The sequence below is a fragment of the Octodon degus genome, unplaced genomic scaffold, assembly GCF_000260255.1.
Source record: "Octodon degus isolate 3935 unplaced genomic scaffold, OctDeg1.0 scaffold00173, whole genome shotgun sequence".
NCBI classification, from domain to species: domain Eukaryota; kingdom Metazoa; phylum Chordata; class Mammalia; order Rodentia; family Octodontidae; genus Octodon; species Octodon degus.
This window is the reverse complement of record NW_004524749.1, coordinates 2,840,854-2,848,522: the sequence shown is the minus strand read 5'-3', so window position 1 is coordinate 2,848,522 and position 7,669 is coordinate 2,840,854.

Genomic DNA, 7,669 nt, shown 5'->3' with positions numbered 1-7,669 from the left:
GTATATCTGAAAAAGAGAACAGAAAAAATAAAACACAATTAATCTATATAGCCAAAATAAAGCAAAAGGGGAAGATAGAAAGAAAAAAAAGAACATCTCCCTCGCCCTTAGGGAAACTTCTTTTCCTACTTTTACTTGGACCAAACTCACTCTGGAGAGCTCGTTTATTTTTATACATTTAAAAAGCTTTGCTACATTAAAAAAAGGTCAAATAGAAGACAGATGTAAAAGAATAGGTTTGATCTAGTTACATCAATAATTACATTAAATGTAAATGCTCTAAACAGTCAAATTAGGGCCAGAGAGAGTGCTCAGTAGAATAAGTGCTTGCCTGGTGAACGCAAGGTCCTGAGTTCAATCCCCAGTACTGCAAAAATAAAATAAAATAAACAGTCAAATTAAGTGGCAGTTATTGTCATGAATCAGAGAAGCAAGATTAGCTCTATACTACAAAGAAGCACTCCAAATAATCTATCCAAGGAGAGAGAAGGAGGATACACCACGCAGATAATAAGTGTAAGAAAGTTATGGAAGCTTTAATTATCAAAAACTAAGACTTTAAGACAAAGAATGTTGCCCAGACTTACGTAGGTACATTTCATAATTATAAGAGAGAAGTTCATCAGAAATATATAGAATCATAAATGCTTATAAACAATAGATTTTAAAAGCATAAATCAGAAAGTAACACAACTAAAAGAAAAGTAGACAAATCCACATGACGGTAATTTTTTCAGACTTTTATCCCAGTAGTTAATAAAGAATACTAGATAACAGTAAGCACATGTGATAAAAATATGAAATATCTAGATCTAGTAGAAATTTTTAGAAACATTATATTCATTAGTAGCAGATTATATATCCTTTTTAAGTATGTAAAACAACAGCTAAAGCAGACCTTATGTTCATCCAGGAAAATAAGTCAAACGAATTTGAAAAGATTGCAATTTTATAGGATAAAATTGATTTTTAATTTTAAAAATCAATAACAATAGGATATCTACAAAATCCTAAAATATTTGAAAATTGCACAACACATTCAGAATAACTAATGGACCAAAGAAATAATCACAAAGGACAGAAAATATCTCAAGCAAAATGATAATAAAGCCATAAACCTTCCAAAATATATCTTAGAGACATCTATATCTCTAAACATTTATATTAGAAAACATAAAAAATATTAATGCACTGAGCTTAGACCTGAGCAAGCTAGGAAGGAAAGAGCAGATTAAGTTCAAAGAAAGAAGAAAAATAATAAAAATGAGAACAGAAGTCAGTGAAATAAAGAACATTAGCAAAACCACAAAGTGGTTCTTTGAAAATTAAAATAAAACTAATAAATTCTAGCATTATGATTAAGAAAAAAGATATAAAATGGAAAATATGAGTATCAGGACGCTCATTACAAATCTTCCAACCATTAAAAGAATAATAAAGGTTGACCACATATGTAAAATTTTAAAACTTTATTTAAAAACAAAATCTGTCCAAAAAATACATAAACTGAGACAGAAAATTGGACTAGCTTTTAATAACCAAATAAAATCATTTTCAAAAACTTCTATTAAAAAATTCCAGGCTCAAATGATGTCACTAGTAAATTCTACTAAATATCTAGGGGGATATAATAACAATCTTACACAAAACCTTATAGGCTATGTACTAGAAGAAATATTTCCAAACAGGTGGTATGCTGCCAAGATTACCCTGATAGCAAGACCAGACACAGGAGAAGAGACACCACTGAAAACAGGAGTATAGAGGACACAAAAATTCCACCCTTACACAAAAGCAACAACTAAACTGGCAAAAATGATCAGAACCACAGTCTTGGAACTCTGCAATTTAATGAAAAACTTAAAATAAGGAGGCGAGTGCTTGCTGAAGGAATCAGCTGCTAAATTTCAGGAAGACAGCACTGTAGCCATTAATCTTACCTATCACCCACCCGATCACTAATTCAGCAGTGGCCATGGGGACAACAGCCCACATCCACAGTGTTACTTGTTGGTCCCAGAGAGAGAAATACAGACTTGCTGTATGACGATGTGTGCTTAGCTCCCCGAATGAACAGCTCCGGAGCTTGCCTTCTGTGTACTTACCTGAAAACATACTCCAAGTAGCAGCCATCAATGTTCTGGTTGAAATCGCCTTGGAGGAGGGACAAAAGAGAAAGTAGCTCACCAGACTACGAACCTGCTTAGGCAAGCGCAGGAACCACCATTCAATCCCTGGTACTGTGTGCCACACCAGCCACGCCACAGGGGGCGCTGATCCAGCGACCATGTTAGGCTTAGTAGTGCACGCCTGTACTCCCAGTGCTAGGAAGGCTGAAAACAGGAGAATCACTATGAGTCCGAGCTGCATAGTGAGGCCCTGTACCAAATACATTAAAAACAAAACAAAACAAAAAAGTAGCAAGCAAGCCAAAATACCTGGAAAGGAAGAAACTATACCCACAAATAGGTAGGAGAAAATGTGCTTTGAAAATCTTATTTATTGTATCCTGGGGTATTTAGAAGGTTACACACATGCTTACTGCTGGACGTAAATGCAAAAAGACCTAATAAAGGTCTAAGATTTTATTTCTGACTGATACTTAGACTCCATAAAATAGAAAGTGATGATCACAATAGAACTATTAGTGAAATGACCAGTATTAGAAGACTCTCCCAGTCTCAAAAGTCAGGGAGAGATTTGGTAGTGAGGAGTGTTAGAGCTTTAGGTTTTCAGTGAAGTGTTTTATGTTTTGTTTTGTTTTGCTTTGTTTTTGGTTTTGGGTTTTTTTGGCGGAACCAGGGATTGAACTCAGGCCCTTGTGCTTGCCAAGGAAGCGCTTATTCCACTGAGCCACCTCCCCGGCCCCTAGTTAAGTTTTTTAAAAATTAATTTTATTGAGAAAGAAATAGCAATGAGACAGTTTCAAAACAGGTTAGTAGGGCAGTTGCAATAATTAATACATTGCGTATTTTCTTTGTAGTAGTTATTCATAGTACAAGATGCAGACATGATATCTTGTCTAAACACGATTAGTACAAATGCAGGTTTTTGAAACTGGCAGTGAATTGGTAGGATTGTCACCCTGACTAACTATATATGCTGCTACCTGTGAACTAAGCAACTGCACCGAGTATAGCAAGGTGTAGTATGAGGGCCATCCTTGGAATGCCTGTCATTGTGGTCTTCAGTTAAGTTTTTGTTATTTGTATGGTTTTCTTGGTTTAGATGCTGATTCCAAGAAGTAATGCAAGCACATTGAAATCACTATGCAACTACTAATTTAACAGAGCTGAGATCTCAGTGACCACAGGACAAAGCACATGATATTTACAAAAAATACTTCAGACAACTCACTCAACAAGTACTAAAACTCCCAGAAAGCAAAAATAAAGTCATAATGAGAAACCCAAAATACATATAAAGAGCCAAATGAAGGATAGACGACAGGAGGTAGAGAGACAGATTGTTTAAATGGAAAAGGCATCAAGAGGTGGAGGGGGGAGGAAAGGGAGGAAAGGAAAGGAAATAGCATTATTATGCATCATTTGTTCAGATCAGCACCCCACAAGGACTGTAGTCATGGTGAAATGCAAACAGGCACTAATAAAAATAGAACTATCCAGGAAAATACGGCCAAACTATATGCTACCTATAAGACACTCAAATTAAATACAAATACGCAGATGGGTTAAGAGTAGAAGGACTGAAATATTTTTCATGCAGATAGTAACAAAAAGAGAGTTGGAGTGACAAACTAACATCAGAAAAAATACACTAGTAGAATTTACTAGTGACTTTAAGCCAAAAGCTGTCACACAAGAGACAAAGAAGGGCATTAGATTGATAAGTAGTCAACCCGTCACAGTGATGTAACAGTCCAAAGCATCGGAGTGGTGGGAACCTATGCTGCACATGCTGCAGAGGGCGGTTTGTATCTTAGACAGCTTTGAAAGGTGAGCCATCACTGAACCAAACCTAAAACATAGGAAATAAAAAATGATGGAACGCAAGGGGAAAATAATGGTTGGAAATGTCAATGCACAACTTTCAATAACAGCTAAAATGAAGAGAAAGAATGTAAATAAGATAGTAAAGGGTTTGAACAATACTATCCCACAGTGCCGTGCTGGTGTGGTGGTGCCAGTAATCCTAGCACTTGGGAGGCTGAAAACAGGAGGATCACTATGAGTCTGATCCATGTAGTGAGACTCTATAGACCCTGTACTAAATACATAAAATAAAAAAAAATACTATAAACTAAGTGGACGTAGTAGACATGTATAGTCACTCTCCTCCACTCAGCAACAGCAGCAGTTAATGTGGAAGATTCCCATGGGTATACCAGATGTTCAGCAGATAAAATGCATCTCAGTAAACTTGAAAACGTTGAAATCATTAAAATAAAAAAAAATTCTCTGGTCACATTGAAATGAAGCTAAGAATGATTAATGAAGCAAAACACAAATTTCACAAAATTGAAGAAGGAGAAGGAGAAGAAGAGGAAGAGGAAGAGGAAAAGAAAGAGGAAGAGGAAGAGGAAAAGGAAGAGGAAGAGGAGGAGGAGGAGGAGGAGGAGAAGGAGCAACAACAGCACCATTTTTTTTAAAATGGGACAAAAAATCATAAGGAAAAGTAGAAATTACTTTTTAGCAATGAAAATGAAGACAAGCCTTCCAAAATTTATAAGGCACAGCACAAACTGTCTGGATTTATACAGATACAGTAAAAAAAGAAGAAAAATATCAAATTAATATTAACTTGCCAGTTTAAGAAAGTAGAAAAAGAGAAGCAAACTATATCTAAAGATAGCATAGAAAAGGAAACAATAATTTTAAAACAGAACAAAATAAATAAAATAGAAAAACAATAGAATCAATAAAACTTTTTTTTTTTTGCGGTACCTGGGATTGAACTCAGGACCCTGTGCTTGCCAGGCAAGCACTTATTCTACTGAGCTATCTCCCTGGCCCCTCAGAAATTAATTATTTGAGAGAAATCAATAAAATTGACAAATCTTCAATTATACCTAAAAGTTTTTTAAAATACAGATAACACAAATAACTAAATCATAAATTTAAGTGGTGACTTTTTATAGACTTTTCAAGGGAAAAATTAATAAAAGAGGGATAAAATAAACAATTATATGCCAAATGGACCTGGATAAAATAGACAAACCCTTAGAAACATACAAATTGTTCAAACTGACTCAAAATATAGAAATCTCAATAGATCTATAACAAGTAAATGAAACTCCAGGGTACATACCTTGCAAATATAGTTGAAAGTACCCTCCCCAGTATACTAGCAAAGTAAATCCAGCAACATATTGAAAAGATTATGCACCATGACCAAGCAGGATTTATTCCTAGAATGCAAGGGTGGCTCAACATATGGAAATCAATTAATGTAATATGCCACATAAACAGAATTAACAGGGAAAACCACACAATCATCTCAATTGATGCATAAAAGGCATTTGACATGATCCAACATGCCTTCATAATACAAAGTAGGAAGACAAAAGAACTTTCTCAACCAATTAAAAAGACATCTATTAAAACCCCACAGCTAACAGCATAATCAGTTCTGAAACACTACAAGCTTTCTCCCTAAGATCAGGAACATGAGAAGAATTGCTTTTCCCACTTCTATCCAACACTGAAATACTTCTATTCAGAGAAATTAAGCAAGACAAATAAAGGCAGCTGAACTGGAAAGAAGTAAAAATATCTTTATTTGCAGATGACATGATACGTATACTGTGGTACCGCGGTTCACAGACTTAATTCTTTCTGTGATTCTGGTCACAAACCAAACTGACTAGAATCGAACCACATTTTCCCATAAGATCAACATTGAGCCTAACCACTGAATTTGATTAGGTTCTCATCCAATTCAGCTTGTGACCAAAAATGTGGAAAGAATCACAGTAAGTTTGTGAGCCAAGGTACCATGACAGATAGAAAAAGATTTATGTGGTCATTTTCAGGAAAGTGGATGGAGTCAAATAAACAAAACTTATTAAATAAAATAATCTGAATACAGAAAGACAAGCATTGCATGTTTTCTCTAATATGTACATTTAAAAGGACATGAAAATAAAAGGGAGATTATTATGAGAAAAAAGAAATATAAGGGAGGGGACATAAGTAAGGGTCAATTAAGGAGATACATGTGATTAAAAATATATATGCCTGCATAAAGTCCCACACTGAAACTCAATATTTTGTCAAATTAATAGGAACTAATACAAACTTTTTAATTTTAAAAATAAAAATAAATATATCAGTGAACTTAATGAACAAAGTGAAAATTAAGAAACAATTTCTAGTTTAGTGCATGGTGATACACATGTTTAATTCTAGCCTTTGGCATGTGGAAAGTCGGTTTTTCCAGCACCATTTAGTAAAGTGGCTGTCTTCCTTCCAGTGAGTGTGAGAGGTACAAGACGCTGTGAAGGGAAAGAAACTGCTCAGAAGGAAGAAACAACTGGGATGAGGAAAAGAAGAAAAGCAAGAAGGAAGGAAAGGACAAAGAAATACACATATATATAGATAGGATAGTTTGGATGGTGATTTCTGCTGGTCTATTGAAAGAAGAATGGTTAAATTTTTGTCTCATTTTTAAATTTTTATAATGTTTGACCAATTTTTGATGCTTATATCTAGTAATAGAATTTGAATACAACAATATGCAGTATGATAACAATTGTTGAATTCCTATTATTTTGTTTAGTGAAGTTCTGTATCATTTGTGATTTATTTTATTATATTTTGTATTCTCTTTAAAGAATAAGAAAGGTAAATGAAGAAACAATTTATATTGGCATGAATAATAAAATAGTCATAAAACCAACCAAGGAAAAACTATACTATATATTAAAAATTATATAAAACTTTGCTGAAAGAAGTAAAAGAAGGCAGGCCCTGCACATGAAGTGAGAAGACCCGGGGCCGCGGATCCTGAATAGACTCAGAGTGCAGGCCTGGCACGTGAGGGAGAGTACCTGGGGCCCGCGGGATCCTGAATACATTCAGAGCACAAGCTCAACATGAGTGAGACGACTTGGCACCCACCGGATCCTCAATAGACCCAGAGCCCAGGCCCAGTATGTGATTGAGACCACCCGGGCCTGCGGATCCTGAACAGACCCAGAGCACAGCCCTGGTGTGTGAATGAGACCGCCTGGGGCCCACTGGATCCTTATTCGACCCAGAGCGCAGGCCCAGCGTGGAACCCTTCAGCAGAACTCCCTGCAAAGAGGCTAGAGGCAAGACCCACACAGCTGATTCAGGAGCAGAACATCTTGCCAGAGAGAGAAAAAGGGCTCAAATCTAACGGCTGCTGCAGAAAGAAGTGGAGCACAGCAGCCAGATCCAAACAACACCCACCTGGAGGAATCCGAACTTCATAGATCCGGACCTGGTGCTAAGGTAATAACTCTGTCTAAGCTCTGCACCAAAGGTCAGAAGACAGTGGTATACAAAATGACAAAGAGAAGGAACAAAATGTAGTCTCAGGCCCCAAGTCCACCCAGTACAACTGCAGAAGACACTAGCACTGAGGAGACGGGAAATCACACACCAGATATCTCTGAAATAATAGCGTTGACAGTAAAGAATCAAGTGCAGAAAAGTATAGAAGAAATCAGATCAGAAATAATTTC